General features: G+C 40.4%; 1 protein-coding gene across 6 annotated transcripts in view; it reads left to right on the forward strand.

The window, feature by feature from the left end:
• PIK3C2A (phosphatidylinositol-4-phosphate 3-kinase catalytic subunit type 2 alpha) overlaps positions 1–10570 on the forward strand; it is a 103072-nt gene that overhangs the window by 22164 nt on the left and 70338 nt on the right. For 2 of the 6 annotated variants that reach the window (XR_006414285.1, XM_044425852.1), the window contains exon 1: positions 5976–6181. The exons of 1 other annotated variant lie outside the window; for it this stretch is intronic. The gene's annotated coding sequence lies outside the window, so the exon portion shown is untranslated. Of the gene's footprint in view, positions 1–4704; positions 4948–5975; positions 6182–10570 lie in introns of those variants that run through there. 3 more of the 6 variants (XM_044425849.1, XM_044425850.1, XM_044425848.1) reach the window with 3 other exon arrangements.

A 10570-nucleotide genomic window follows, 5' to 3' on the forward strand; every position in this document is an offset into this window, starting at 1 on the left:
TGGAGTTATATTCAGGGATAGAGTGGTAACGTTGGATGGTATTCTGGATAATTGTACATTTTATTATCATTTATAAATGGATCAAACACTGAGAGATTTAAATAATATCTTTATGTTACTACCTTTCACAGCTGCTTAGAATATTCTTAAGAAGAAAGTGATGGATGGATGGATGGATGGATGGATGGATTGATTGATTGATTTTATTCTATCTCTATGCTATCCTATAACCTGAGGGTTCTCTGGGTGGCTTCCAAATGCTGAAACATAAAAACACAATCGATAAAATGGGCATAACAGATAAAAACAGTAAAATTGGTAAACAGTAAAAATTGGTAAACAGTAAAAGACAGTAAAATCTCACATAATAAAAATAATCTAAAATCATACACAACATGACCAAATACAACCAATAGGTTAACAGCGAAAAGTAAATAAATAATGAATAACAAACTAACCAACAGCTTGTTAGAACAAAAAAGTTTTTACCTGGTGTCTAAAGGAAAGCAAAGTCAACACCAGCTGTATGTCCCTGGGGAGCAAATTCCAGAGTCTGGACACCACTGCAGAAAATGCCTCCCTTCTAGCCCTTTCCCTCTTGATCTCACTGGGGACAATATTTGGAGGAGGACTTCAGAAGAGGATCCAAGTGGGCGGGTAGGAATATATGGAGAGAGACACCTCCTCTGGAAACCTAGTCCTTTAGGGCTTTAACATGTCCGAGAAAACACTCTAAATTGGGCCTGGACTGGAACATAAATATCATGATTTAATTATGTGGGAAGACAGCACATCTTCAAAAATTCTTCAGTGTGCTGTTTGTGGAAAGGATGAGGACCCATTACATCATCTGTAACAGTGAGTAGCATGTTAGATATGACTTCATACAATGTAGCACTTATTTCAATAAATCATAGCTTATGCAAATAAGAAGTTGCATATTTTGATCCAATTCCATAGGGAGCACAATTAACCAATTCTTCACCACTCTCATTCTAGCTTTATCCTGGGACCAATCTGTGACAAGGTTAACCAGAGGGTCAGTCCTCACTGGCATTGTTTACATGTACCAACAGCAAATATAGGTCAATTATGGTATGTTAATTAACCCATGATTTGCTGGGTTTTGTGCCACATCCATGCCACTTCCACTTTGCGTTAACTAATTTTTGATAGGCCTGATTAGAGGTTTTTGCATGACCTGAGCACTCAGACACTATGGGTTGTTTGTGGGTTAAAAAACCCAAAGAACTAATCACGTGCACATGACCTGACATTCATGGGTTATTTAAATGATATAGACATGATTTGCAACTGTTACGTGTGAACCAAGAAATCTGCTATGAAAACTGAGATGTACAATTATAAGGTAGTTCAAGATATATACTATTATAAGTCTGCAGAAAATGACTCATAGCTCACGCAGTTACATTTTGTTTGTCTGCAATTGCTGGGGCTTGTTGGATATTCAACTCTGATCAAGCAATTAATTTTTAAGGAGACTTGCAGTAATAGTCTGTTTGGAATCCATTTGGAATACTGGCAGTTTTAGGTCTTTCTTCTAGCTAAGCATAGAATGGTGCCCTAAGTCTATTTAAGACTTGGATGCTTACAAGCATCCAGTGCCAAACAGAAAGTGCAATGAAGGCAATCTCTGCTTCTCTATACTCCCCACTCTGCATTTTAGCTAGAGGGGTTTTCAGCCATCTAGCTGAGGTGTTGTGGAAGGGAAGGGAAGGGAAGGGAAGGTGGCTGGAGCACTATCAAGATGCAGTGATACCCTAGTCTCTTCCCCTGGCCCCAGAATGCCCCCTTTATTCCCTCTGAGGTTGATATGATGAACCCAGCAAGGCAGTCCTGCTGTTCTTTCCAGGCTAGCTGCAAGAGGAAGAAGTGAGATTTGAGTGTGGATTCCCAGCTCTGAACTTAGAGCTGTGCCTTCAGTCTTGGGAATCCCAATCATCCTAAGTTCCCCCTTCCTCCAAATGATGTTTAGGAGCCATAAGTTAGCTCTTTTAGAATATTTAACAAGCATGCTGAGGATTGCTTGGAATTGTAGGATGTTTTTATCTCCAAACATGCAGCAATTACACCCTTATTGTCCTTTTGGTATTAAGTGTTTAGGCAACACTATCCATGAAGGGAAGACCAATATGAGATGAACAGAATCCATAAAGGAAGTCACAGTCTTGAAAAAGAGTCAAATGAAGCTGTTATGGACAGGACATTTCAAAGGACTTTCATTCAGAGGGTCACAAGTCAGCGATTACTTGATGGCACATAACAACAACATGTAGCACTGTGTTCAGTGTAGCATACTCCTAGATAAGTATACATAGAAATGTAACCTCAGCAACTCAAAATAATAATGTGCAGAATCAAAATCATATATTTTAATTTTTAAAAATAATAAACATTTGCATGGCACAATACAACATTAATTTATGTGTAAACTTACTTTAATATACCACACATGTTTTGGAACTTTTAGGACAAAAAAAATAATTTTCAGAAGAAAATGCTATTAGGGAAGAATGATACATCATTTCCAACATCCAAGATAAATGTTACATAAAAGCAACTGTAACATTTAGTAAAAGTAGTTGGATTACAACTTTTGCATTAAATTATATTGTAAACATTTATTGGCTTGATTTTTTTCAGTCACTCATGGGAGACAAGATTAGACTTGAGGCTATTTGTTCAAAAACTGTATAGACCAATTTCACTGACAATGCATTTTTCCTACTGCTTTGTCTTCTAAATAATTATCCCTGGGAGGCTTTGAAATATTTTTTATGTTTATATTAAACATACATTTTATAATAGAGGCAGCTATAGTCACTTACATACAGTAACTGAAATATAAGCATGCACTGCCAATTGGTATTCACCATTCTTTTCACTACAGTCACGTCATTTGTCTTCTTTTGTCGTACTTTGACTTCATGTGGGTACATTCAGTAACTTCTTTACAGCAGCATATGATAAAAGAGCAGTGTTCCTGCAGTTGCATTCCAGCTGGCATATTTATTGTGCAAGTTTCCAGTAATTTACCACATTCTTTCTTAGATCTAATGATAGGAAGAGGAAGTGATGATTAATAGCTTACTTGTCCGCTTGTTTGATATGGAAATGACATTTTAGCATGACACCATAGAAACCTATACTGACTGTAAGCTAATTTGTCAGTTAATCATTTAACCAGTGTCATCTAAGGAATATTTCTGGATTTTGTTTCAAGAAAACTGTGTTAGTTTAGAAGTAACATAATTCTCTATTGTGTATTCCAAGACACTCAGACCTGTAATGGTAGTAATGTAATATTCTCTCAAAGGGTAGAATTCTTTTAATAGGATAGCATCAAAATAGATTATGTCCCTCCTGGTATATGGACTGATGGTTCAGAAACAAAGTAAATGTCATCCTTACTGCTGTAAATACAGTCACCCAGGCAGAAATGGGTGACATCCTGAGCCTGGCCCCAACATGGTGATAACAGACACTGCCAGAAACAGCACGTCCTCAAGAACAAAAGTCATGTTGTCCAGGACAGAGCATGAAATCCAACCCCTCTGTCACCCCACTGCCGTTTGCCACCACCCACTCAAGGAAACATCCAATGAAGTTAGGAGTGGGAGGGGTTTCTGATTTCTCTGGGAAAGAGACTAATGTTTAGGTTGTGCCTTCCAAGTAAATTCCCATAGTAGTGTTGCCACCTCAGGTCAAAATCTTTAACTTCTAGTTGTAACTAGTAATGATTAATCATAGTTCTCTTATTCTGAAGAATAGGGAAATTCTTGAATTGTGCTGTCTGTCATGGGATAAGCCACTGTTTTGGTCCTTTTCCTGGTGGGAATCCTACGCCTTTAAGCAACTGCGTTCAAGCAGAAATATAAGATGAGGTGTTTCTAAGCTTAAAAATGAATGCTACCTATTGAATTTCTGTCTGTCATGCAGTTGTTAAAAGTACTTGCAGCCTGACAGAACAAAAAGGTGATGCTTCCACAGACCTTTTTAGTAAGTCATTTGAAAAATTGCCTCATATATGCTCCCGAGTCCACGTGGCAGGAGGCTGTGAGAAAAGGACAGCGTTCAGGTGACATCACAGTCAGATCAGTATCCAGGCACTTCCTGGAGCAATTAAAAGTACATACACATAATGAGGAAACCATTTCAAGTGGTGTGTGAGGAGGCTTGTAAAGTTTTTTTCTCCTTGTGCCTTGAACAGGTGTTCAACAGAATAAAATATGTACTCTCCCCATCATTACTTCCACGGGCTTGTGGAGTGGGGGGAATCAGTGGCTGGATTTCTGCTCAGCACACCACTATCAAAGGCAATAATGGGTGTATATGGAAAGAAGTAGGTGATCCTTTCTAAGAGAAAGCCAAGGAACCAAGGCTTCCATATAACCTCAGAGTTGGTTTCCAGAATTTAAAAATCTGAATTCAACTATCATTTAACATCAGACCATGCTTTTGACCATAGTTTGGATACACTTTTAGAAATAGTGCTAGTTTTAAAACCTTCCCTTCCCCACCCTGTATCAGAAACTGGAAATAAGAGGAAAGGACACCCTAACCACAGATAATCCTCCAAGAGTCACGTCTAACCTTTGCCGTTGAGAGTTGCACAAGAGAAAAAAGATGTGAGCAACAAATGTGAACTGCTGCTACTCCTAATCTTTTATTTATCCTCTTTAGGAATCTTGATGGCCCTAATTCCATAAAGCTCTCAAGTCCAGGTGATACAGAGGAAGGAACTGAGCCCAAGAAGATCAATTCTCACCACCACCTTCCTGCATCATGCTACTGAATAAGAAAGGGAAAATAAGTGCATATTCTTCAAGAAGCTATTCTTTTTCATCTGCTCCGTTACTTCATCTGCGTGGCAGTGCTGGGCCCACTCTTGCATCACCCAAAGTGAGAGGGAGTGAAGGTTAATGAGTAGGTAGAACAGCCTTCTCCAGCCTGCTGCCCTTCAAAATGTGGTCTAAAACTCCCAATATCTGCCCCAGTGTTGAGATTGTAGACCACATCAGGAGGGCACCAGGTCAAGTACATCCTACCAGCAGGAGAGGACAAGTGACTGATCAGAGGCAGTGGCAACCATCACTTTCCCCATTTTTTGGTGGCCAGAGAAAGAAAGGTTGAGTGATTGTTGGAGGCTGGAGCTGCTCCAAGAAGTTGTTCTTCTGTGGCTCTTTGCCTTGCTTCAAAAGAAAGTGCAAACTGCAGCTATTGCCTGCCTGATCTTTCTGGGCATAGGGTGTGTTTTGTGTGTGTGTTTTCTCCCTTCATCTCGTGTTGTCCCTCTGGATGGAGTGTGTGTGGAGGGGGATGATTGGACCAGGTGACGATTGAGTAGAATAAACCCAATCCTCTCTACCCATGCTTAGCAATGAGGGGATGAGTAAGGAGTTCTCCTTCAAGTGCTGCCTCCACAGAACATCTTGCCACCCCAGGCAGAACAAGAAAGGCCACTAGCCCTCACTGATGTTCTTGTAACCCAGATTTATTTTGGCACCTGGAACAGAAAATCCTGGAAGCACCTATCCTGCTCCCTTGCGTTTAAAATTACAGTAATAAAGAGCTAAACACTCATAGGATCGCCCGTTAATTTCCCTTACATAATACCCCGAAATCAGGTAGCTGCGTCTTTTTGCCTAATGGCAGGGCCATACCAGCCTGGATGTCCCAAAGCAGGCTGCCAAGATAGAGGAAATTCTAGGGAAACCCCGTCCTCACTGTCGAGAAAGGAAGGCTGAGCCATTGTGTTTGTGTGGAATTGATTTTGCAGTCTTTTTCCCCTCCCTCAGCAGCAAGAATGGTTTCTCCTGACTTGTCTTGAAGGACATCCTCGGCGCCCAGCCCCTTCGAAGAACAAACGTCCCCCCCCCGCCCCGTCTCCCCGCGCTCAACCAGTCCTCCCTCCTCCCGCCCCGCCTCTTCTCGTCCCCTTCAGCCTTGCCTCTTTTGCCTTGCTCCAAGGGCCGGAAGTGCACACAGGCGTTAGCAACAGCCAGCCCAGAGCCCAGAGCGAAAGAGGCGGGGAAGAAGAAGGAGAAAGAGCAGACGGGCGCTTGGGCTTCCAGCTCGGCTGTAACTTTCTCCGCCGCGAGTAGGACGGAAAATGGCTGCAGCGGCGGCGGCTGGTTCTTTGCGATGGAGGCGCGCTGAGGTGAGGGGCAGGGGCGGGCAGCCGACGAGGAGGCTGCACGGGTGCGCGTCGGAAAGAAAAACCTCCGAGGAGTTTCTGTCTTGGCTGGCAGGGAGCTTCCTCTGGCGGATTGCATCCCGGCGTAAGCGTGGCGCAGCCTCACTGGAGTCTGTTTTGCTTTCCCGTTGCTGAGGCCTCGCTTCCTCTCTGGTTCCCAGCGGCTCGTCCCTTGCTCGGCACCCCGTGCAGTCGTCCCCCTCGGTCTGCCTGTTTTCGTTCTCCACCCGTCTTTCCGCTCTGCATGCTTGGAGCGTTCCCATTGAGCCCCATAGCCTCGGAAGAGGGAAGGAATGAATGAAGGGGCTGTGTTGGTCGGTTTGTGACCCTGGGGGCGCGAAGGCCGACCAATTAAGGTGGCGCCGAGGACGAGCTGCCTGATTATGGCTCCATTCGAGAAAGGAAACAGTTGAGTAGATAAAGAACTGTCCTACTAGCTGAGTTGTCGTAACTAAGGCAGTCGGGGACTTGTGCCCCCCCCCCCGGCCTTGCAGAGCAGGATTTTTGTTTTTTTACATAGAAAAGGCTGACTCAGCCCACTATTTGTTTGATATCGGAAGATAGAAAATAGCGCCATTGCTGAATTTCTGAGACAGGTTTCCATCGCTTTGTTTTGTGTGGGGCCTAAAAATTATGACTGGAGCATCCTTAGTTAGCATAGGCACCCCTTACTCATGGGACTCACTTATGCATAAGCATGCTTCACGGTAGTTGTGAATGCTCCTTGTGTCATTGATGTTTATGTGAGCAAGCCTCAGCAGTAATTACGATAATAACTACTGAGGTGCATAAGATAACGTTTCTGTGCTCAAAGGCCCTTGGGTACCACAGGTGGTCAAGCAACAGCACTTTTGGGAAGTGTTTATACAGCTGGCAAGATTATTATCAGTGTTATTCTATGGACGACATTAATGTTAAAGCAGCACCAGTAGGTTGTATAATGTTCCCATGAGCCTTTACAGGAATTGTCACAGAATTCTTCACATCTGTTTTCATGTGATAGTAGTATTTGTATCTGTGAATGCAAGCTATATGTGTCCATATTTGTTCTTTATAAGGTTTAAAAAGTTTAATGGCACAGATCTTAGTTTACCTGGATGGCTAAACAGCTTGATTTATTTTACTTGTGGGAATTTGTCATAGCTTTAAGAGCTTATTACTTGCATTTAAAAAAAACTGATGCTTGTGATAAGCTTTATTCTTTATGTTGCTTTTCAGATGTGTAGTCACTGAAATATGGGACAACATGTAGTGAACTAAGTACTGCTGCTTACTATTACTAGACTTTTAGTATTGAAGCTGCAGTAAAAGCATATAAAATACATGTTTCTCTTTTATAGCTCTTCTAACACAAACTTCATCAGTTTCTAGAAAGACATAGTCATAGTTTCCAGACTGTAGAATTAAAGAAGATAGATTTGGAAATGGATGAGGGCAAAATTGCTAGATAAAAATTAAACTGCATTGCAGAACGTTCTATCTTAAACGTTTCTTTTCAATGGATTCTTTAGGAAACCTTATCAAAAGGCCTCACAAAACAACAAAGATGTAGTGCGTGAGATGTCTTCTGTGTGTATTTTTCTTTGAAGGAAGGAACTAATAAGAACAGAAATCTACTTATATAGATATAAACTGTATAGCTGTTTAGTGGAACAAAATGCATTTATGACATCTCTATAATCTATATTTTATATCCAATATTCTTTGTATTCCAAATCACTAGTTCCAGACAATATTGCATTGATTTACTAAACAACTGTTACAAAGAAGGAAAATACACTTGATAATTCAGTATAACTGTAAATCGTTAGAAAATATGTTGCCACTGCCATCTGTCCAAAACAAGTTTGGATTGAAGTTTGGTTTCTGCTGAAATTAAGACTTATCTACAAATTCATTTCATGGTGCATTCCCTGCTTCTTGACTTTATATGTCTTGCTGGACATGGAAAAGAGGAAGGGACAAATCAGATACAAGCTTTTATAGTTGCTTTCAGGGAAAATAACAAAAAAAGATTAAAAATTTATCTGGATTTGTTTCTGTGGTTTTGATACTATATATATATATCCCACATACCTTTGTGCGGGATCTTTTTCCTCCAAGGAATTTTGTCTTCCACCCACCACATTCCATTGTCCTTTGTAGCAGGATTTTATGTTATTCAGCATACATTGCCCTTGCATATGTTCTGTCACTTTGTGCTGCAGAGAAAGTCTAATTCACATACAACACTGGCATGTTGAATCCCTCACTTGAACAGTCTGATGTCACATACTGAATCAGATTATTGGTTCATTTACGTTAGCAGATTATCTGCAGAAACTTTCCAGTGTTTCAGAAAGGAGTCGTTCCCAGTCCTGTCTGGATGCGTCAGTGATTAAACCTGGAATTTTCTGCATGCAATAATATTGTTATGTGCCATCAAGTCATCTTCAATTTATGGCAGTCCTGCGAATGAATGCTCTCCAAAATGGCCTGTCCTCCAGAACCCTGCACAGCTTTTCTAAACTCAAGGCTCTAGCTTCCTTTATGGAGACAGTCCATCTCATATTTGGGCTTCTTGTTCTACTTTACCTGGCATTATTGTCTTCTGTGATGAGTCTTTCCTTCCCATGATGAACCCAAAGTCTAGCAGCCTCAATTCGTCATTTTTGCTTCCAGGGCAAGTTCTGTCTTGATTTGATTTAGGTCCCACATGTTTGTCTCTATGTCAGATCAGCCTGTTCGCAAAGGTCTCTTCCAGTACCATATTTTGAATGTTTCCATTTCTTCTTAACAGCTCTCTTCACTGTCCAGCTTTCAGACCCATACATAGTGATCAGCAGTACAGTAGTAGGGATGATCTTCCACTGAAATGTCCTTATGCTTGATGGTCTTTTCTAGTTCCTTCATTGCTGCCCTTCCAAGTCACAATTGTCTTCTAATTTCTTGGCTGTAGTCTCCATTTGAGCTGATTATTAAACCAAGGTATGCAAAATCTTTCACAATTTCAATGTTTTTCTTGTTGACATTAAAGTTGTGTACTTCTTCTGTGGTTATGATTTTTGTTTTCTTACTATCCCGCTGCAGTCCAGCTATTATGCTTTCTTCTTTCAATTTCATTAGGAGCTGTTTCAGTTCTTTGCTGTTTTCTGCCAATAATACGGTATCATCTGCATATTTTAAAGTATTGATGTATCTTTCACTTCTTTTTACTTCTTCCTCTGATCCTAATCCAGCTTTTCTTATGTTGTGTTTTACTTACAGATTGAAGAGATAGGGAGATAAAATACTATTTGTCTGATGCTTTTCTCTATAGGAAACTATCCTGGTCCCCATACTCTATTCTAAAGTAGCTTCTTGTTCATAATACAAGTTATGTATCAGGATAATCAAGTGTTAAGGCACATCCATTACTTTCAGGACCATCCATAGTTTCTCATGATCCACACAGTCAATGGTTTTACTGAAGTATATATAGGGTATAGACTCATCTTCTTTTGAAGTTCTTTGATGCACTCTACTATCTGGCCAACACAGATCATGGTGCCTTGAATTTTAGATCTGTTCCTAGGTCTGTTTGACCCACTGATTCCAAAAATGGCACCAATTTTTCCCTATCAGCACTAGTTTTTGAGATACAGTATAAATGCCATATACCACTCTGGTTGCCCATCAAAAATCAGAATATTTTAATTTGGTGTTTTTTTAATCTCCTTATAGCATGAAAGAAACACATTAAAATTAAAAGGAAAGTGAAATGCAATATATTTATTTCAAACCAAAAGCACAGGTTTATGATACAAACATTCCAATCATGCAACACAGAAGAAGCTCCTTTTGTAAGATTTCCAAGACTGGGATCTGCCAGGACAATCCTGCATAAGGTTCCAACAGTAATCCACCATTGTGTGTGCAATCCAACTTCCTTGGTATATTCCTTCCATTGTTTTTATGTCTTGGTGAAATCTGTCATCTTGCTCTTCCCTTAAGTCACCAAGGTTCTCTGGAAAGCAATCTAAGTGACTGTGCAGATAATGGATTTTGACACTCATTTTACAGCCAAGCCCGTTGAAATGAAAGAGCATCTCCTCCGCTATTTGAGTATCTGCAAAATGAAATTATATGAGTGGGGATACACACACACCTATACAATCATTACAGTGAATAAATTAACCTTTAGAATCCCATGTTTCTGATGTAAAATTACAGTTGGAAGTATGTAAACACTCTCACTATATCTGCTAACTTGTACACAAAAACACAAACTAGGTAACAGAAGAACAAGTTGATCACCAAGATTTTTTCAAATACTAAATAAAATCTGTATACATTTGACCATATCTAAGAAACTAGAGCTAATGCAATCTAGCC

This window comes from Varanus komodoensis, unplaced genomic scaffold (genome assembly GCF_004798865.1).
Source record: "Varanus komodoensis strain SLA01 unplaced genomic scaffold, ASM479886v1 scaffold16, whole genome shotgun sequence".
NCBI classification, from domain to species: Eukaryota; Metazoa; Chordata; class Lepidosauria; order Squamata; family Varanidae; genus Varanus; species Varanus komodoensis.